Genomic DNA, 23,322 nt, shown 5'->3' on the forward strand with positions numbered 1-23,322 from the left:
AGAGACAGAGAGACAGAGAGACAGAGACTTTATTATAGTTCGTAAGTAGGGAAAACTGTAACAATCCCCCTTACACCCCACCTGGGCATAGAAACTGTCTTGCTCCTACAAGACTGTCCCATGCTCTGGAGACTTCTTGCTAATTACTAGGTAAGGCTCAGTTTGGAAACACTGGCAGCACTCTGTACCCTGTACAGAGGAGTGATGCAGATACTGGGGTGGAGAGTTTTGTCATTGTTGAGACAGAGAAAAAGATACTACAAAGGAAGACACGTTGGCCTGCCAAATACTTTGAATTAAAGCACATTGGAAGGTGTCAGAGAGGGCCCAAGGTCTTCCCGATTTCCTCTGCCCTCCTCTTCCCATCCTTTTTTCTCCTCAAAATTGGTCAAAGAAGCCAGAAAGACCTCTTTCCTAGGTAAGTCATAGAAAGCAAAACACATTTTACCGAAAGCAAGGTACAAGGCCTAAAAATAGTACTGTGTCTGTGTTGGAGCTGGCCCTGTAGCACTTCTGTGACCTCCTCTGTCTGATAGTAGATCAGAAGACCTTCATCCCAGAAGGGATTCTGCAGGGTACTTAGGAGGAAGGAACATACACAGACAGGCCAAAAATAACCTGAATAGACAGGCCTTGCTGAGCGGTTCTCCTTTAGTCTATGGCCATTCTCACATACAGTTTTGGTCTTATTGGATTTTTACATGGCTGCCCATTGTGCTTTATCAAATCTACACATGACCAGTTTCTTCTGGGTCTGTGAGTCTTCCTTCTAAAAACTTCTTTGTCACTTAATACTTATATGAAATCAAGCTGTCATAGTGGGTGTTATTAACCTTCTTTTGTTATAGGAAGGTCAGCCATGGCCCTTGTGAGAATAGCCATCATATCTTTCTGCTTCCATTTCATCCTTCTGCTGAGATGACTTAGCATTTTCATGGAGACAGAGGTAATCTCAGCAATTAAAGGTATCCACTATGAATCAAATATGAAAGTTGCTATGAGCTCTAGGTAATAAAATGAGAGATCTTTAAAGCATAGATCACAGCTAGCTTCCCAATCTTCAAGGTCATTGTGTAGAAAAGAACATACAGCTACTTACTGTTTTATGAACAATCCCTGATGCAGTGAGACCGTCAGCATCTCCATCCATTAGAAAGAACACACTTGTCCACTGTACAGACACTTCTGACTATATGTAGGCAACACCAGTTGTACATTCATCTGTAGTGTTAGACTCTGCCCAAAATGACATGGAGCAAAATTGCCATACTGCTAATTTACATTGCCATTAATGAGCATACAAATCAAAATTAGAGACCAGGAAGTGCTATTGTGTGTCTAGCTTATTTCTGTCCTACTCAGGCTGATAAGACATTCTCCAGACAATTGTAATTATGTGTAATTTGTAAATAATAATAATAGCTATTTTTTGTTGGATGAAATAAAAATCAAGCTTTCATTCAATTACTACTCTCTAACGCACTAGGACAGCCATTTCTGGGTATTTGATAGTGCCAAAATAACACTAACAATAATAATAAAAAGATTTTGAGGAGGAACATTTGTTTTCTAAAGTTAAAAATAAACATTCCTTTCTTTAGGTCTCTTTTAAGTCAGTGACTTGAGGATGAGGGATTTGCTTTCTTGGTTCACTTGTTAGATAACACATGCTAATAAGCATGTATGCCTGTGAGTGTGAGTGCCATCCTCAGAAAGGATGGGCAAGGAGAATAAATGTGGGCTGCAGACAGGCATGCTGTGGAATTTCTCACTCCTAGTCTTGCTAATTGGGAGAGGATAAATTAACATATTCATAACTTAGGTTCAAATATCAGTTCCCCAAGCTTGAGACTGAATTCTTGTTGTGAACATAGCATTTGTCACAGAGGATGCCGTCCGCAGGAGCGTTCATTGTCAGTGTCAGCCAGCTCACAGAACACTGGGAGGCATCACAGCAGTGGCGGCTGCACAGGGCCACATCCCTAAGCCATTGCACCACCTTCTTATGGTCTCCAGGTAACCTGTGCCTTTGAGGCTTTAGATCTTCTGGGATCTCATCTTCTCCCAGAAATCTTAGAGGATTTACCTCTTCCATGTTGGGCACATTCACTTTGGTATCATAAAGAAGCAAAAAAGAAATGAGGATAGATTTCAAATTGTGGAAATTTAGGTATCTGGTGTACTAGTTTGATAAAACACATTTTTACAATGAGCTAGACATCGGAAGGACTGGTCTTTATGATCAGCCAGTAAGTAGAAAACATCTACTTACTACCCAGCTATATGGTCTTGGTAAATTGTTTCTCTGAAGAATGAAGGAAATAATAGCACAAGACAGCTCTTTCAAGATCAAAGTGGGGAGTCTGAAAATGGCAACAAGTCCATGCATTGGCTTCCTCATGGTGGGAGCTCTTGGGTGAAGGATGTAGAGATAAATTGTTAGCTATTGAGGGCAGTCTCTAGGGCTCCCCAAATGTAGGATTAACCTAGTTTGGGGATCCACTAGCTACAGCGTCAGAAGTCAAAGGGGTGGAGAAAAGGGAGCTCTTATGCTTTGTTGGTGGGAATATAAACTAGAGCAACCATGATGGATATAGTATGAGAATTTCTTTTAAAAATTAAACACAAATCTCACCACTGGGTATACACACAAAAGAAATGAGGATGTTGAAGAGGCATCCATATGCTGGGTTCATGGCACTTTGTACATAACAGCCGTGATATGGACACAGTCCATTAATAAGCAAATAGATGGGGAATAGGTACATACAGTGAGATATTGTTTGGTTACAGAAAAGAGAGAAACCTGCCATTTGTCTTAAAACAGAAGAATGATAATATTGAGCAAAATAAGTGAGGGTCAGAAAAAAATCCTCATTATCTTATCCACTTGTGCAATTTTAAAATATTTTACTCATAAAAGAGAGCAAGATGGGGGTGATTGGATCTTGGAGGTGGCCACCCAGGAGATCATGGGCTGGGGAAGAAAGCTGCATTTGATAGGAGGAGCACATTCTGGTGAAGCAGGAGGGGGCAGTGAGTGCTATACAGTAGAACTGGCAACTATTAAAAGTAGATCTTCCATGCTCATGCTTCACAAACCACAATATGTGAGGTAATAATTATATGGCTTTGGTTGTTTCAATCAGCACAGTATGTAAATACATATCTAGATGCCATGCTATCCTTTATAAATAAATTAAAAATAGAAAAAGAAGTAACTCATCATCAGAGAGCTTCTGCATCAAGACTAGAACGGGGTTTCCAGGCACAACATTACATACCCTCCCACTGTATCACCATTCAGGCTCCATATAAGACTTTTCTAGGCCTCTTGGCTCTAAATAAATAATCTGTAGAGCCCCTTACCAAGAAATTTATAGCCTGCATATAAAACAAAGTCTCCTATGTTAAAAAAATATCCAGCACACATCATGATAGTGAGTGATGTGTCTTTGTGTCATTAGAATGCTCTATGATGGTGGACCAACTATGTTCAAAATCCCTACACTAAGACAAAACACACTTACCCATTTTTGAAGTATTAGTAAGATAAAATTCTTTCTAAAGATAATCGTTAAATTATCTTTGGAAGTGTATTCAAAGAAGCATAGTAAAGAAGATGCTGAGATAATTGCTCCATGATACAGCTAGGATTATTATGTAGATATGAGAAAGAGAGAGAGAGAGAGAGAAAGAGAGAGAGAGAGAGAGAGAGAGAGAGAGAGAGAGAGAGAGACAATAAGAGAGTAAGAGGTAAGAGAAAAGATTACATATATATTACATAAGTATATATTATGCACATATTTAAGATTATATAAACATACGTATCTGAGAGAAAGAGACAGAGAAACAGAGAGAGACAGAGAGAGAAACTAGTGAAAATAGCCTGAGCAACCTGAGGTTGTTTTGAAAATAACTTAAAGCTAAGGCTAAGAAAAGTTTCCAGCGCATGTGACTGTTTCCTTTGGCAGTAATATGTGAAGGGCATGGGGCCCCAGATCTCAATTCCACTTTAATACTGATCACATGTTTATACAAGTGTCTGTGCATAATATTTTCACATGAAGTAAGGTCTGACCATAGCCCCAAAATCTGTGATTTTCTGTTTGGTTCACGGGCAAAGGTACATGGAAATAGGTGCACATAGTCATATGCCAGCAAAGGTCATCTTTCAAACGTGCATGTTGAACTTTCTTGTAGCTCATGCTGTTCTCTGCTGTGGGATAATGCTCTTGTACCATGTAAAGATTTGTATTGTATTTTTATCATTTGTATTGGTTTACTAAAACACTGATTGATCAGTAGTCAGGTAGGAAGTATAAATGAGGTGACCAGACTAGGAGAATTCTGGAAATAGGAAAGGCTCAGTCTGAAGTCACCAACCAGGAGGAAAGGAAGCAAGGTGATGATAATGTCTCACTAATAAGAATACCAAGCTACATGGCTAAACATAGACAAGAATTATGGGTAAATTAAAGTTGTAAGAGTTAGTTAATAATAAGACTGAGCTAATAAGCCAGTTTATAATTGATATAATCCTCTGTGTGTTTCTTTGGTACTGAATGGTTGTGGAACAGGGCAGTAAAGAAACTTCCATCTATAGATCTCAAAAGTTTTGGTCCTTTGTGTGATGCCTATTCTTGATTGTTAACTTGACTACATCTGGAATTCACTAAAACCCCCAAATGGAGAGGCACACCTGGGAGAGACTTTCACTTTTAAAACTAGATCTGCCTGTAAGATAGAACCCTCATGACTGTACATCAATGGAACAAATTAATAAAAGTTATTAACAAATCTAAGCAGTTGTATAGATTTTATATTTTATAGTTGGCAATTGAAAAGACAAATCCAATCTTGTAGCATGCAATGGTGGACTACAGGAACCCTAGGAGGCTGAGGCAAAAGGATTATCATGAGTTTGAGGCAAGCCAATTTTGCAATAAATACCTAGGTAAGCCAGGGCCATATAGCACTATATTGTCTTCAATAAATATATAAATAAATGAAGAAAAATATAACTGCTCTAATTCTTCCTCCATTCTTCTTCTGCCTGTTCGGAGCATTACTATGAAATATCAATGAAGAGCTTAGAAATTGTACATAATCATAGTGCTCATCTTAACAGTTCCTAAGAAAATGTGAATACATAGGGCATGCTTAGCATGTTCTATGGTAAAGAATAAGAATGGAGAGTTATTAACATATACAACAAAAGTTTCCAAACCCTGGCCTATCTTTCCCGACTCGATCTGGACACTTCTAGAATCTACAGTTGGCTTTCTCTATAGCCTTCTGTAAGGCAGTGCTTTATATTTTATTGAGACCTGGTTTTGAATGTGATATCCTAGAAGACCAAATGCATCCTGGATTTTCAGCTGTTGTGAACATTTTACACGTGCCATATTTTCTTATCTTTGCCTTCAGCACTGTAGAGTCTTTCCTACCTCTGTTTTGGGTCTAATTCACTGAGACTGTCCCACAGTAGAAGGCACCACAGTTTCTCCCCTAAAGACTCAAACTCTTGTTTTCAGTCATGTCTTGCTCTCTCTTGCCCACAGAGGTGTGCCCTGTGCCCCTGGTTCCTAATTAGTCATTTGAAATCTTCCCCAGTTTCAAGAACACTTTTAACTGGAACTGAAATTTCCTTATCTTTCTTTCTTTCTTCCTTTATTACATGGTACTGTGACTTTTGTCAGGTCCTGATTTGAAACCATCCAGCTTGACTAAGTAGTTACTAATCTGTTTGGTTTTCATTTAACCCTCCCCCTTTCCCCATGTGCTCATTACTGTGGTTTATATTCAGCTTCTGATGATAGCTAACCATTTTTGTGAGGCCTAGAGCATAATAGGTATTAAAAGCTCAAGCCTTCTGATGCATCTGCTATTTGTTTTCCCTCCCTTCTAATTAGTGGGTCTACATTCCCCTTTGTCTTGTTCCTAATGTATTTGTGAAATATTGTCTGGCTGCCCTTTGTTTCTCTTGCTAGCTGCATCTCATATTGTGCGCTGGCTATCCGGCTGCTGTTCCCGTATTCCGCATGCCCCATTCTCTTACCCTTGCCTTCAGCACTGTGCCCTCATTTTCCCTTTGCATATCATTTCATCCCAGCAGCTTCAAGTGCTGCGTGGGTTTTGCTCTCCATAGAATGACTAGCAGGAAGAAGGCTTGAGGACATGCTCCTATGTACTGGGGGAATAGGAATATTTTGGCTCTTCAAGTGCTTGCATAAAGCATTCCAGTGTTTGCTGGAAAAAATGTTTATCTACACCTACCCAATAGCCTGAGAAGCTTGTCATGATGGTAGGTCCCAAATGGTCTGGATATTCTCAGCTATTCTGGTGAGACTCATATGTTCTGACATCATTCTAAACTGAGATGGGGCTCGATTAGTCTTTTGTGGTCGTTGTTGGGGAAGATGCAGTGAAAGATTCAGTAGCTCCAGTTTCCAAGAAGAGAGTTGAGTACTCTGGGAGTACTCTTTGCCTTTCTTATTGCTGGGACCAAATGCTTGACAGGAGGCAATTTGAAGGAAGAAGAGCTCTTTGGTTAATTTGCTTTGTTTGTTTCTGCTTTGCCTTTCAATTTTAGGGTATATGATCAATCAAGGCAAAGAAGGCAGGGCAGCAGGAGAGTGGGGTGGTTTAGTTGGATTACGTCTGCAGTCTGGCAGGAGAGAGGACAGAAAGTGGGGTCACCCTAAGGAACCTCAAGGTCTGTTCCTAGCAGTCTTCTCTCTTCAACTAGGTCTCAGGATCACTGACAGCTGGGGTCTGAATGTTCTAACCCAGGAGTCTATAGAGCCAGTAATTGTGATGAATGTCGGTTTCTTTGGCTGGTAACAGACAAGGGTCTGAGGGCAACCACACTTCTACTCCGATGAACCAGCCAGACTATCTAAACTCCTCTAAATGAAACAATCTACTTCCCTTGGACTTTGGGACCATCTCTGCTTCCTTGTGAGTAACTAGGCAGGCAGAGCCTCTTTCATGCGTCCTCATCCCCTGTGTATCTCTTGGACGGTACTTTTTGGTTCAGAGTAAAAGAGGGCAGTTTTAAGCAGGTCTGACTTACCGTTCTCATTAGTCTTTCAACCCGGGGCAAGCCTTGGGTTCTGGCTCAGCTCAGCATCTGGGAGGTAGCCTATTTATAAGCAGAACACCCTAAAATTGTTCATCTATGAGAAGGCCTTTGTGAGGAAAATGGTAGCTGACAGGAACATTCTAGGCATTCTTTAATTTTCAGCACTTTGCTTCCATGGGATACATCTGTCAGGACTGTTTCTTTTCCCTTTTCTACCACTGGTGAGTCAAATTAACTGTTGACTTGTGAAGTTCCAAAGCTTCTGTAATGTTAACCTAAATGGTAATAATATAGACACATCTTACATGCTACGAGAAATGCTGTCAGAATGGATGTCATGGGTCATTTCAATTCTGAAAATTTGGATGCGTTCACTCTCTGAATTTATCTTCCTGCTTTAGCCCTAATATTAGGTGACAGTAATTTACATAAAAGATTTTTCCCAAGCATTCCTACATCTGAATTGTAATCAGGCTTCTGAGTTAGAGCTGTCAAAAAAACAGTTCCTTCCAGAGTTCAAACCAAGATCTCCTTTAAGTACACAAAGATCAGGGCCCCAGATAATCACAGAAAATGTCAGTGATGACTCGGAGGCTTTAACAAATTCTTGGCTTTCGTGATAACTTCTGTTTTTAGCTTGCCATTTAGTCAAAGCCGTCAAATCCATGCTATATTGCCCCTGAATTGGTGTCTGCCTCAGTTCACCTTATGTTGTCGTGATATGTTGCTATGCTATGCTATGTTATGCCTCTTATTCATCCCCTTCCTTACTGAACTCTTCACAAATATTTGTCTGTTTGGAATTTTGTGTTATTTGCTCTTCTGTCCAGCACCTAGCAACAGATACAACATTGGTATGTATAAACTTAGTACTATTTTACAATGTGTGTTTGCGTATGTGTTCGTATGTTTGTGTAAATGTGGATGCAAACATGCTATGGTGCTCAGATGGAGGTCAGAAGCTAACCTGGGATGTTGATCCTTGGCATCCCCCTCATTCTAGACATAGTCTCATGTTCATCACAGTTTCTATCAGAGTAGCTGGCCTATGAGCTTCTAGGAACTCTCTGTCTTCGTCTTTGAGCTTGCTGTGGGACCACTGCGATTACAGATATTCACACTAGGCATCCAGCCTTTGTGTGAGTACTGGGCTAGGAGTTCAAGTCCTCCCACGTGCCAGTGCTTTCCCACAAAGCCATCTCCCTAACCCAAGAACTGATGTTTTAAGTTGTCTTGCAGTTAAACTGTTTTCCTTCCTTTGCAGCCTGATTCACCCATTTGTTGATCCTTGGGGGTGGCCTCCTGTTTTTCTAATATGAAGCCATTTATCTCTTACCATTTTATGCTGCAGTGAACCTACTTTGATGTTCATTAGAAGAAAATAAATGCTAATATTAAGTGCAAACATTAGCTTCTTTCAGATTCTATGCATCAGCACTTAGTGCTTAATTAAAGATTTTACTGAATCTCCATTAGTGTTTTGCAGCCCAAGATAATAAGAGAGAATTTTTACTCCTACAGCATTGGATCTCAAAGAAAAAGCACTAAATAAAAAAAAAAAGCAAGTAAAACAAACAAACAAATAACCCTAAATAAACTCAAGGGTATATCCATGAGCTGTCCAGAGTCCTGACAGGATAAGCAGCTTCTCTATCACAGAGTGGCAAAGCAGTAAAACCAAACAGTACCTCATGCTATCTATTTTGTAGGTATTTCCCTATATCATGCTTTCCTATTCAGTCAGCTACAAGGGTTGAAGAATGCTCAATGTTTATCTTAGGGTCTTTTTAGATCTAACTTTAGGCCAGTAGAGAGCAAAGTATCCCACTTTCATACGTACTCACAGTTGTCACAATTAGAATAGAGAGAAAGACAAAGAACAAGATGGAACAAGGGAGGTAAGCACCACTGGTGGGGGGGGTAATAGAGAATGGGCTGTGTGCCATTCATTGCTCTGCAGCCACCTGGTCTCCTTGTGACATAAAGGAGATGCTATGCTTGGTTGAAATGTCCAAACAGTTGGGTGGGTTTCAAAGAGATGGTGGGTGGTTATGACATGGTTTGTTGCTTTTTCATTGGCAATGAAATCCAAGGGTGCCAGTGAGGCCATTGTGTTCATACAAGAACCTGGCAAGCCCAGGTGTGGGAGGCTGGAAAGCCGGGAAAGGAAATGCAGTTTTATGAAGGCTTTTCTAGCACATTAACCATATAATTCCTCAGCAGGATTGCTGGCTTTCTGCAAAATGCAAACGTCTCCCACACAATTGCCATAGTGGGGTTGTTTTTGGAAAAGCGTCGGAGCTCTATTTGAGTGAACATCAAGGGGGCCTCTCTGAACTAGGCAGGACCACACTCTCACTGCTACTGTAGGTTTCAACTGCTTTCTCGAACTGAGCTAATTTTATAAGACAACTTGACATTAACTCTGGTTGATGTCTCCAATGCACTTGACTAAGGCATCAAAACTTCAGATGTAAAATATGAGTTCGGGTGTCAGTCAGAACTTCAGGAGAGAGTCATGTGTCAAAACATCATATTTCCTATTTCATTGGTTGAGGTGACCAAAGATAAGGTGGTCCATCGCTCACAACCTTCCTGATCCATTCTTTTTTCCTCCCTCCCCACTTCCTCCCTCCCTCCTTTCTTTCTTCCTTTTATTGTGTTCTCCTTTATTGCCACAAATTCTTATGGAAGGTAAACATGGCAAATGGGCAAAAGTGTGAGCCCTGAGGTCAGACAGCCTGAGATTGGCTCGAAGATGTTGTCCTTTCTAACATATCAAGGCAGGTCTGCATTACAAATACTTAGAATAATGCCTTCTCACAGTGCGTGTAAGGGGTCTAAATGAAATAAATGGCAGAGTAAACAGTCAATAAATGTCAGATATGATTATGCTGCTGGCTCTCCCTTCAAGGGGGGGGTATGAACTAATTTACTAACGGTTGTCTCCATGATTATTCCAGTAGCTCCAGTGTTCATCACTGAATGAAGGCAAGGTGGAACTCATGGAGGGTCTTTCCAAGTATACAGATGCCAGTTGTGTGGGGGAGATGAAGAGAAAAAGGAACTGTGCGGGTCAGGCCTGCTCAGACAGGGTGAATGAATATACCAGGTGGAGAGTGGGAGAAAACAAGACACAAGCGATGTGTGCAAGAATCAGGGAGGGGCTCTCCACCCTCCCGAACCCCAGAAGAGGTTCGGGTGTGGGTAGAGAGCACAGTTCAGTGGGGGTGATCTTTTTTCTTCATTACAAAAGCAATGAGGCTGAATGTTTATTTTCTGCCATCTTCTTTCTCCAGATCTATGGAAATAATTTACAGAAGACCCCTGAGAGTAATTAAGCTTACAATTCCTTTGCCAGTAAAATGAGAAAAGCCAGCTCTCAGTAAATTCTGAATTCCACCATGGATGTTGCAGAAGCAGAACTAAAAACAGCTGCATTCTCTCCCTGCTGCCGGATCGACTGTAATTTGCGCTGCTCCCCTCACTCCTAGCACACAGCAATCAGTGCTCAGAAGTGAAGGGTTTTAAGATGATGAATGTTTTATTTCTTAAAATAAACAGTAGCAATTTAGAAACACAGTTATGTATTTTACATTTATTTTTTATATAGTAAAAATATATTGGAAACTTCCTTACTGTCAAAAATTCTTACACGCACTTGTCAAAAATATCAAGATGACAAGCCAGTATAGAATTCAGATTTAAATAATAGACTTCCGTGAAACTTCTGATTGTTTGGCTTGCACTGACCCAGTGATGCAGATTCCCCATTCCTGCATAAGTATTTTAAAGCTCTCACATTTAATAGCTATGCATTCTAGTAGTTAAGACCAAAATGAGAATATTTTTAACACTTTGCTTTTGATTTCCTCTCTCCCTTCCTCTCTCCCTTCTTTCCCCCACTCATTATTTTCCCATTCCCTTATTTCCTTTCTTTGTATATCCTTTGTTTCTGGTGACAGATAAATGCCATGTACTCCAGTTTAGACTTTAACTTGTCATCCTTCTGCCTCAGCTTCCAAAAGCCTGGATCTCCAACTGTGCAACACTATGTCAGTGACTTCTGTAGCTGTCATAAAATGTCATGAGCCAATACAATTGATAGAAGAGTTTGTTTTGGCTTATGGTTCCAGAGGGTTAGATTTCCATAAGAGTGGAGAAGGCATAGCTGCAGGAGCAGGAAGCTGAGTGTTCACATCTCAAACACACACAGGAATATGAGAGCAAACTGCAAAAGAAGGCTTTAGATTTTCAATATCAACTCCAGTAGCTTACTCCCTCCAGCAATAAGCAATAAACTAAGTTTGATGATCTCTGAAAGAGCACAGTCACCTGAAGACCAAGTCACTCAGATACATGAGTTTATAGGAGACATTTCTCATTTAATCCACAATGACAATCACGCCTAAATAACTTTTACGCTCGCCACCTAGGACATTCTAGTTTCCTGAGAGAACTCCTTGGAGAATGAGAATTATCCAGCTGATAACTTGCCCACACTACCTTCCCATGTCTATAATACATTCACATATTCTTGCCAGAGCTGCTATCATTACTGTCTATGTACTCCAAGGCCTGTGACTGTTAAGACATACCATTATTTCATTGGTTTTATTGTCATATTCATGATTTCAGTGTCAAGCAGGACATCATCATGCTAGAATGATTCTCCGTTTCAGAGATGCACAAAGAGAATAAGAACAATACAGTGGTGTTCTCTTCAGCACACATATACTGAAATTGGAACAATATAGAGATTAGCATGGCTCCTGCACAAGGATGACATAGAAGTTCGTGAAGCATTTCATATTATCATACAATGTAAATCTCAGCACCCACATTTCATAGGAGAAAACCAGTATTGTGACTGATCAAAGTTCAAAGAGTAGGCTGGGGAGATAGCTTGGTAAATGTTTACCATGTGATATGAGGACCTGAGTTCAATGTCCAGAACCTATATAGCAGCACGGTGGTTCCATCTTGCTATCTTCATACTGAGTAGGCAGAAATAGGTAGATTATAGACCCACTCACTAGCCCAACAGAAACAGCAAGTGAGAGAAACATACTGTCCCAGAAGTACAAGGTGGACAGCATCCTGTGAATGATGTCTGATGCTAACTTCTGTCTTCTAGAAATCACACACACACACACACACACACACACAAACATACACACATACGTACCACGAGGCTGGGGGGGGGGAGTTCAAATAATGGTGAAGTGGCAAATACAGGAGGCTCAAGTCTCCAGTTTCCAGTTTCTGACTGCAAATCTTTCCTACTTAGCTTGTCTGCCACTGTGACCTTGAGGGGTTCTTTATTCTCTCTGAGCTACATCTCCACTCCTTGCTTAAGTGAAGTTAACACTGATAATAACAGAGCATTCGTGAAGCACAGTAAGACAGGAGGCTCAAAACAAATCCATGAGTTCAGATCAACCTTTTTACTTCCTCAAGGTCATTTGATTTTTTTGTCCCAAATTGAATCACATTTGCTTTTCCAAATTATTAAATATAAATGCTCAACTACCATTGTATGAGCTTTTGAAAATCATGGTGGAAGAGATTCTGGTGCTAAATGAATGACCTTTAGTCAAAACAATGAAGACAACAATGACATGACTCGAACGGAGGATCACAAAGGAGTTTTCATACTTAGCATAGCTGCCTGATTTCATGAATCCTCTCAAGAGGTGAATGCCAGCTTTGTTGCTCATCTAGAATCTGTGAGCATTTGGCATGATGTTTATAAAATAAAGTATATGCCATTGTAGAGTTCTCATACCTATAGACAGCCCTTGGGGAGGGGTATTCACTTACCCCAGACCTCTGTCCTTAACAGCATTTTTATTTGTTTATATTTTTATTTTATTTTTTATACCATACTTGTTTTTTTTTCCTTTTGTATGTTTAGATTTCTTTTCAATTTAAATGCTATAGGCAAAGCAGCTTGGTTCTTGATGCTATTATGTATTTACATAACCTGTTATATAATTCCCCATTTGTCATAAATGTTAATTAGCTGTGCTTTGCAAGTCACACAGAGGTTATTCTGATTTCGCTGATGAGGAAATTAGGGGTAAGATTGATTGGGAGCAACAATTTGAATCATACTACATAGTGACCCCATAACATTTCAGGAGTTGGCGTCCGTGCTCTGAGTTCCATGGTTTGGGGCTTAATTGACAGATCTAGTCACTCTAATTGGTTTCTTTGAAGAAGGAACAGGGAAACGTGCGTTACCAATGCTCTTCTCTCCATTTACCAACTATATCAGAACTTCCTTTGTTGGTGATCCACAGCCCCACCCTCCTCCCTTCCAGGTCTCACCTTGTCTCTCTATGTGCTTTGTGTATTGTGTATAACATATATAATTGTTAGTGGGGGTGTCTGTGCACATGTGTGGGTAGATATTCATGCACACGTATGTCACGCGGAAGCCAGAAGTTTGCAGTAGATGTCGTTTCTAGGTGCCACTCACTTTCCATGGTTAATTTTTGAGCCAGGGTCTCTCAGGAAACATAAGGCTCATCAATTCAGCTGGCCCTTGGGCCAGTGCGCTTCAGAAGTGTGCCCTCCTGAACCCCCTCAGCACTGAGACTTCAGGCACAGTGGCGCTCTTTGCTTTCCTAAGCTTTCTTGAACAGGGACTTTCCTCCATTTGGTCATGTTCTACTTTGTGCTGGTTACTTCCTGAACTTTTGTGTTCCTGTGCGAGGAGGTCATGTCTATTATTTTCATGCACTTTAAGCTTCACTTCAATTGTGCAGAGCTTGAGATGCTCTCCGTAGCTATCATTTACATGGAAAAGGATGCTTAGTTTGGGGAGTTAGGTCAGTCAGTAAAGTGCTTGCTTTGCAAGCATGAGGACATTGGTTTGATCTCCAGAATCCAGATGAAAACAAACAAACAAATAAATGCATGGTTTGGTTGCAGATGTTTGTAACCCTGGCCCTTGAGGTAGAGACAGGCAGATTTCTGAAGCTTGCTGGTGATCCTGGGTCCCAATGAGAAAGAGAGAGAGATCCTGCATCAAAACAAAACAAAACTAACCTAAACTAAACTAAGCAAACCTAAACGTGGATGACACCTGAGTTTGTACCTCTTACCTCACATGCACACACATCATGTGACATGAGAAAATATACTGGAGCACAGACACACAGACAAACAGACACACACACACACACACACACACACACACACACAATACATCAACACATACCCAAGAAAATATAGTTGGCCAAGTGGTTTATCAGCTATCAATAGGTAAGCTGTGAACTTGCCCATTTTGACAATAAATTCTATGAGTGGATTATAGATAACAATAGTCTAGGGTCAGTTCTTTCTGGAAACATCCCCAGAGAAATTTCCATTACTCTGAGGTGAGTTACTTATTTTATGCTAGAACACACGAAATTTAAAACTTTATTTTTACATATATTCCCTGAGAATCCCAGGATAATATCATCCAAAGTTCTCAGAGTTCTGTGTGCCTAACAAAGAATATGAGCACACTTGTCAGCAATCCATCAGGAGTGGATAGCTCAGGGGTGTTTGCACAGGCAATGCCTGATGGCAGAGCTGCTGGCAAGAGAAGGAATCTAGGTTTTGTTCACATATATTACTTTTGTTCCTTCTTTGGCATCAGTGTAGAGTGTGGTGGGGTCTATAGCAAAGTGGATTCTGAGAGCTCATGTTTTTAGATAGTCAGTCTTTACATAAAGTCAGCACTTGATGGTGGGTGCACAGACTTATCATCTTAGCTGTTCATTTCTGTCATTTGTACTTCTCTTGTGCACAGACAGCTTTGCTAAAGGTATGTTGAAGCTACGTGATTTTCATATTGCCTTTACTTTTGGTGTTATTTTTTTCTTATAATTTATACTGGGCAAAGAAGGACTTTTTTTTTCAATTGATCAATAGACAAATGAAGAGTAGTTGCTCTTATGGATTGATGGACTCTTTTAGAAGTTTTGAAATGAAGGGTAAAGGAAGGGAGGTTGAAGAGGCAGCCTAGTCATTGAAAGGTATGCCATATAAGAATGACCTGAGTTTGATCCCCCAGCACCTATGTGAAAAAAACTGGGCAAGTCATGTGCACCTATATTCCCAGTACTGGGGAAGTAGAGATAGGAGGAACCCTGAGGCTTGCTGCCCTTCTAGTCTTGTAGAATTAGCAAGCTTCAGGTTCAATGATATATCCTGTCTCAAAAAACAAGGTGTGGATCAGTTGAGGAAGACTCCAGAAATTGACCTTTGGCCCCACATGCACATACACATACAACTGTGCATACAAAGAGCACAGAACAGGCATGTGTACATATGTACACACACAGAGAAGAGTGTAAAAGAAAAAAGGAAGAAAGTCTTCCAATCCAGCAAGACTATCATATCAAAAAAAAAACTATTTTTTTTTCACCAAATCGGACCCAATGGGAACTGAGGGATGGCTGATCTCTGGCGACCCTTGTCCCTTGTTATTGGATTATTAGATTAAATATGGTATTACTTCTTTAGCTTGTGAACAAATTCAAGAGAAAAAACTCAAACCAGACCACAGCAAACCAAAATATCTCTAAAACTAACAATACAAATACCTCCAAAGCCCTATTCACTGTTATAAGAATTTGATCTAGTAGCCAAGCTTGAATTGTTTAATGACTCTGGTTAGTACCATGGCATGTAACTCAGAACAGTAAAGGAACAATAAAGAGATTTAACCACAAACGGAAAACAAACACCTTCACACTGTTCTTAATGATGTTCGATGAATCACTGAATTGAAGGATCTGATGTTAGGCAACAGGAAGCTTCTTATGGAGGAGTAGGCTAAAACCATCTCAAGGGTATTTCTTTTTAGCCCTGGGATGCTGGCCAGAGTGTTGCTATGGCCACCAGGAAGGACTAATAGATGAATTTTCAATATTCTAATGCTAAAGGAAATTCAAAAAAGGAACCGAAGAGATGACCATGTTGAGCAGGAGGTGAAGAGCACCCCCAAAGAGCAGAAACCAAATGACTAATGGATTCTATTAAGAATTCCCAACGGTATCCATACTGGTCCTTTTTGAATGGGCAAAGTCTTGTGCTAAATATGAAGAGGTGTGTAACGCAGGGGTCACATTTTTCTATTGTTAAGATACAGAACTGTTGACATTTGGTATTATACATTCCAATTTATCACCCTAGATGTTATCAGTGGCACAAATATTTACAGAGTTCCTTCTTTAGACAGAAATTGAAGCAAACAAGTTTTTGATCACAGCAAATTTTGTAAGCTCCTTGTTGCACTTTGCCCTGGAGTAAGGCACTGGTCAGTTCCTCATTTTTAAAGTTATTTTTTTTAAAGGAAAATGAGAGTAACTATTTTCTGGTTTCTGTGGTACTTCAGAAATACACTGATTGTGACATCCTGGCAATGATTCACTTCAACACATACCTACTGAAGGTTGGACATTCAGTCTCATACTAATTCCTCAGGGAGAAGACAGGAAGATAGTCCTGCACACTAAAGTGTCTTCATGCACTAGGAAAGGAGAATCTGTGATGTAAATCACGAGCCCCCATAAAGCCAGCAACGAGAGTAACAAGCACACTGCCAACTATGGGGAGTGGCCTTCTTCGATTTATTCACATTGTTCCTATAAGCTTTAGAGGGTAAAATATATCATCCATATTTTATAGTTAAGGAAACTGAGGCACAGATAGAGTGGAAGAGCCTGCATGAAATCTCCCGGCAGAGCCAGCATTCAGCTAGGCTAGAAAGGGTATATAGGGGAGAGCTGCAGAGGTGGTATTGATATTGTCTGGACATTCTGTTGCTCTACAGAAGACTCCTCCTTCATCATGTGCGCTATTCAACTATCCTCATAGCCTGTTCTTTTCCTTTTGGACTTTTTCTTTCTTGAGGTTTATTCTACAAATGACAAAGAAATGTCGTGTGTGTGTGTGTGTGTGTGTGTGTGAGAGAGAGAGAGAGAGAGAGAGAGAGAGAGAGAGAGAGAGAGAGATTAAAGTGAAGCAAAGCACAGAACTCTAGTTCCCAACCCTTGTATTACTTCCTGTGTAATACAGATCCAATACAGATTTACTCCCAGGCCTGTAGAGCATCAGCATTCTGCTTCAACCACCCCTGGAAGTTCATCCCCCTGCTCACCCAGTGCTTACATCGCCCTTTCCATTCCCAGAACACCCAGGCTCCAGGCTTTCTCTCCACTCAGGTCTTCTGCGTGTTCACTTCCATCCCTCCTCTTGCTCTTACCCTGACTGTTCACACTGTGTCCTTCCTCTTTCATTCAGATTTCTGCTCAGACACCTTCTGTTTTGACTTTCTCTACAAAGGAGGACCTCACTCTATACCTCTGTATCCCCTCCCTGCTTTCTCTTCCTTGACACTTGACACTATCAGACAATTCATCATTGTCTGATGAATAATAATTCATCATTATTGCTGCTAGAATTAATACTTCATGAAAGTAGGGGTTTTAACTTATTTTATGTACTGCCCATGATCCCGGTGACAAGAACAAATCTTGAAACACTGTCAGCATCATTACACAGTCGGTAAATGAATAAATCAATAAATGAACATATTTAATGAAATATCAGCCAAGAGGAGTTAGTGAAGTAAAAAGTCAGTGCAAAATATGTTGATTTATCCCTCAAGCCCGTCACCAGCACTCAGCACTACGTTCATCTGGATTTGATTTACCTCTCAACTTACTCACACACACACACATTGAGAGAGAGAGAGAGAGAGAGAGAGAGATAGATTGAGAGAGAGAGAGAGAGAGGGGTAGAGAGAGAGAGATTTTCCACATGTGAGTATCGGGTGTTGTTTTTTTCTTTTTCTCTCTGTTTTTTGTTTTTTTTCATATTGTTCTTCTCTTTTCTTCTTTTTTTTTTCTACATGTGTGGGTTTTTTGTGTGTATAATCTCTGTGTGTTTTTATGGGGGGTCTTATGTGCTCTCTGTGATATAGTCTCTGTGTGTGTCTGTTCTGATGTGGCCGAGCCCGAGAGTCTATATGTGTTGTGGTTTTGGGGAATCTCATATTGTTGTTTTGTTTTGGGGACATATCTCTATAATGTTGTGTCTAGAGATTTTGTTTTATCCCTATATCTGTGTGTTTTTCTGCTCTCTTCTGGGGTGTTTTTTCTTTTAGTGTTTTTGGGTGTATCTCGAGACCTCTAACTGTGGATATGCGGAGTGTGAGATTTTTTGGCACTCTGTGTTTTTTGTGGGGTGTTTTTTTTAGTGTTTTCTTCTGGGGTCTGGGGGCGCTGTGGGGGAGTGTGTGTGAAGTGTATATGAGCCCGAGGGGGTGTTGTGACCCCAGAGACAGTGTTTTTTCTAGACACATTAGGACTGACGCACATATAAACTAAGGCTGTGGCAGAATGTGCAGAGCCTGTAGGGGTTCAAGTCAGAAGGGGTCCCAGTGTTGAGAGGGGAAGCAGACACAAACTCCCAACCCTAAGAATCTGTCTCCAATTGACATCTACTTGCAGAAGAATTATTTGTTTTCTCCAATGGAGTCTTACTGAATGTACTAACCACGCTGAAGGATTGGTCCCATGCCCAGCAGTAGATGGCCAACACAAATTGAACCCAGTGGTTTTGTAGAGTTGCTTTTTCTTTTGTCTTAATGGTCTTTTGCTTAAATATTATGGTTTATGATTTTGCGCATTTTTTTTACTTTATTTTAAAATCTGTTTGGAGTCTGTTTGCTTTGTTTTCTGAAGAGAGAGAGGAAAGGACTGGCGTTGGGTGGGTGGGGAGATAGAGAGGATCTTGGAGGAGTTGTGAGAAGGGAAACTGTGATCAGAATATATTGCACGAAAAGAAAATGTTTTTTTTTCAAATGTATGGACTAATGAACAGTTGGCTTTCAAGAGAAGAAGTTAAAAAAGGACAACAAATGTGTGAGAAAGTGCTCAAGACCCTCAGCCATCACACAAATGCAAGTTCAAATTGCATTGAGATACCATCTCTCCACAGTACCAATGGCTATAATCAGGGTATGAATTACAACAAATGCTGATAAGGAAGTGGGGAAGAAGGGATCCTAAAACAGCATTAATGAGAACGTCAATTAGCCCAGATACCACGTATATGGAAAACGTCAAGAGAGATAAATATCATTTCTCATCCAGGAAATGGGGTTGGTACTACAGGCAGGCGCTATAATTCACAGACGAAAACAGACTCAGAAGCAGAAGCCTCACTGGTTACATAGCAAGTCCATTAGAGACATTAGACCTTATTTGCACAAAGCAAGTTCACTGTTGAGAATGTTGCTGGATTCCCAGCATATCCTCCAACTGTAACACCTTGCTGTGCTTGGTAATGGCAATGGAGAAGTTCAAAATATCACTAACTCTTCCACTCATTGAGGGATTTTAAAGCCACTCTAAAGCTGCTTTGCTTTCACTGGTTTATGTCAATCTGCAATAGGACTATGAATTTCCAAGATTGTAACAAAGCGTCATGACAAGGAGGAAAAGTCCCCATGACAAAGAGTGGCAACAGAGTCTCTGGTTCTTCCCTAGAGTCTCTGGTTCTGTCAGATGCAGTCTAGGAGTTCTCTGCACTATAACATTATCTGGGTCTACGTGAACTGCCATCACAAAAATACAGCAGGCTGCATGTCTTCCAAACAAGGGATACTTCCATCCCAAAGCTCTGAAGTCTGATGGCCAGGGCTTATGCTGGTAGACTCAGTGTCTGGGGATGATCTGATTCCTGGCTTTCGATGGCATAGCCTCACTGTACCCTTTCTCTGTAGAGAGGTAGATGAGTTGTGGAGTTGTCTGGGGTTTCTTAATAAGGACAAAAATTCTGTTCTTGGGGATTTTACTCTTCTGAGCTTACGTCTCCCTCAAAACTCTCCCTCCTAAAGCCATCATTCTGGAACTAGGATTTTAGAATTTCCACGGCTGTTTGGGGGACACACAAACATTCTGTCACTAGTGTCACAAGGTAGCATGACAGAATGAGGACAATTTACTCAAGAAGAAAGAATACTATCCGCCCCTTACATCTCATTACAGCCACTGCCTGACTCTTCCAGTGTGTGACATTATTTGTGAAAGGGAAATCAAGCAAACAGGAAAAACAGTGGAAAATCAAATTAAACAGACCCTTAAGTACTTGAGTGTGGCTTATTCTGAAAAGAAAAATACACATTTCTCACTAAAAGTATGGTCTCGGTTTCCCAACCATATAGTCACCTGGGGAGTCATGACACTTGAAGCAAGACATTGTTTCATTAACTGAAAACATATATGCATTATTCTTTTAAGAAATCTGGGTGAGAGAGAGACATATTAAGAATATAAGCCATGAGGCACAGATGCCTCCAATATCTTGAATCGACATTCCTCCCTGCTGCAGAATATTGGAAGGTTTCCTTAATAATTCCTAATTGGAGTCTTGGTTCAGATAAACCCGACAGTCCATTTGAGACGGCTTGGGTGGCTCAAGAGCATGCTGAGACTCTCTCTTCTAGGTTGTTTGGCTTAAGGATTTGAGAAGGCAAATAGAAGCAGCTGCACTAAGGATTTCGTGCAATTAGGTTCATGCAGATTCTGGAAGTTGCTTATTAGGTCTGTCACTTTCAATCCATCTGGTGTTTTCGTGCTCAAGTCGAATTGTAGGTTGCTCAGTGGGGTCAGTGGTTTTCCTTTTACCTGCTAGACAGCATTGTACAACCAGGGAGGCTTATCTGCTGGAGGCAGGATGCACAATTTGGCTGCTTAGTGCAAGGCACATGCATTTTTGATTTGACTGTGTGAGACAGCTCAGACACCTCCTAGGAGTTGCAGTTTGGACCAGTTTAAGGCTTAGATACGATTCCCAGATTGTTTGGGACTTAATTCGTTTTTAGTTGTGTAAATGTTCTTTCTCTGATCCTTTGTGTTCTGCCGCAAACCCAAAGAAAATGTTGTGAAAAATGCGTTCTTCCTCGTCACAGCCTCATCTGTCTGGTGTGGACGCAGACTCCATAGACTAAATTAGATACAATCCCTGGAACATACCTTGACCCTTTTAAACTTCTGCTAAATTGGGGGATTCTCCATATCAAAGACGAAATTTCTTAGAATGTGTTAATTAGTGCATGATTCTCTCTCCTAACTTTACTCCCCAGTGTCTATTTTTATAACGCCAGTCTTTATTTGGACAGAGGAAGTTTGAATTCAAAGGCATTCAGAAGATTTATAGATGTGTGCTGCATCCCCTCCCTTCCACAACCACTTCCGTTCCCACCTTAAGAACTCATCAGTTCTCAGTTTCCAGTGCCATTTTGGACTGTATGCATTTGACAAGTTTGGTGCTCCTGTCTCTGTATCTGTGAGATAACTTGGGGATAGACTGAGGCACACTATGCCATCTGGACTGCTCTGTGCTAAGAGCGTATAGCCCTCTGGTGTTTCATCTATTTTCTGTACCTATGCCCTTGGCCTCTTGAGATTCTGAGAGTAAGTTTTCCAGGAGGTGTGAATGAGCTTAGGCTGGAGCCCATTGGCTTTCCTTGGTTCATTTCATTTGCCGTAGGTCTTTTATACGCATGAGTTAAAATTCCTCAAAGATGATGAGCAGGGGCCACTGGGTTTCTTATGATGTATTCTAAAACAGCATCACGACAGAGACAGGGATTGATCCACGAAGATGAAATAACGGCCTATTCTCTTTCATCTCGCCACTGAGGGGGTAGATCCTGCAAACACACGAGGTCCAGCCAGTACCTTCTGTCAAATGGTTCCTGTTTATGCCGTCTTTACAGGGTGGGGTATGAGAGGAACGGAGGTGGAGGAATGAACTCTTTTACTAACAATGTTGTTTGAAAGAAAGAGATAATTCTGTGAAACTGGTGGACTACCAGTGAAAATCTTGCTTCTCAAAAATTAGTTTTTACAGAAAGATTTCCAGATGCTTGTGTGAGATCTACTTAGGTGCCTTGTTTCATGCTCTTCACTTTACTGCTATAGACACAGGAAGTGACAATGGCTAGGCTGTTGAGAAAGAAATGAAGGGACTTGTTTCAATGTTATATTGAGGCATTTGAAATTTGAGGGAAGAATAGTTAAAGATGATTGGTTTCTATTTTGTCTTCTGACTGTCAAATAAACACCCCACACCTTCATCTCCTGGTCTACAGAGAGAGTCCATCTTAAGAAATTAAAATAATAGTACTGACGAGAGAGCTGGTTAAAGCTCTCTTGGTGCCAGACCTGAGGAATTCAATTCCCAGGACCCACATGGTGGAAATAGCTAACAGATTTCCCCAAACTCTGTCCTGTGCCCTCTACATGTACACACACACACACACACACACACACACACACAAAACACATAAATCAATGTAATAAAAATTTCAAAGACACAAAACTAAAAATAATTATATTGATAAAATAAAAATATTCAATGGAGGATGTCTTTTCAACAAAATGTATGAGACCAATTGTATTTATAGGCAAATAGAAATTAAAAAAAAGGGAAGAAAATGAGGAAGGGAGGCTGTCTATCTAACCTAAGCCATATATCTCATATAAAAAAATCAAAATATATTACTGACTTAAGTATTGCACATAAAATTTCAACGCTTTCAAAGTAAACCCTGGGAGAATACCTAGGAAAACATGTGGCAAAGTCTGCAGGCATGACACCAAAACCACCACGTGATGGAAGACTCAATAAATCGCATTTTCCAGAAACAGAGATTTCTCTTCTGTAAGAGACTTGAGCAAGAGGGATGAGAAGATAAGTTGTGGAGTGAAGGATAGCCTGTGCACGCCACAAGTCCAATGATGTCTAGACCTTTCCGAACTCCACAGGGAAACTAAACCAAACCAAACCGATTAGATCTCCCCAATCAAAACCCACAAAATAATAGTAACAATGAATTAAATTATGCAATGGTCAAAGACAAGAAGAGGGCACCCAAATGTCACATTAGCACGTGGATGTCTGCTTTATATCATTAACCTACAGAAAAATCCAAGCATAACTACGCATTTATCAGAGGGGCTGAAGGAAAATAGCAGTGAGAAATGAATTGCTGGCAAGGAGGTAAAGAAAGGAAGTTGGTTATACGTTGCTGTGGATATAAAGTGGTACAGCTAATCTTGAAAATGCTAGACTATACAAAGACCCACTCAGAAATTGCACTGCTTGGTATTTATTCCAGTTATTCCAGAAAGATGAAGAGTATAGTAATATAGAAACCC

General features: G+C 40.5%; 1 long non-coding RNA gene and 1 other non-coding gene across 2 annotated transcripts in view; one reads left to right on the forward strand and one right to left on the reverse strand.

The window, feature by feature from the left end:
* Positions 1–23,322, reverse strand: part of LOC113456798 — a 200,989-nt gene that overhangs the window by 142,506 nt on the left and 35,161 nt on the right. The gene's annotated exons all lie outside the window — the stretch shown is intronic.
* Positions 11,802–11,904, forward strand: LOC113456905. Its single transcript, XR_003377632.1, has one exon. It is a non-coding gene; the product is annotated as a U6 spliceosomal RNA (small nuclear RNA).

This window comes from Microtus ochrogaster, chromosome 16 (genome assembly GCF_000317375.1).
Source record: "Microtus ochrogaster isolate Prairie Vole_2 chromosome 16, MicOch1.0, whole genome shotgun sequence".
Taxonomy (NCBI): Eukaryota; Metazoa; Chordata; class Mammalia; order Rodentia; family Cricetidae; genus Microtus; species Microtus ochrogaster.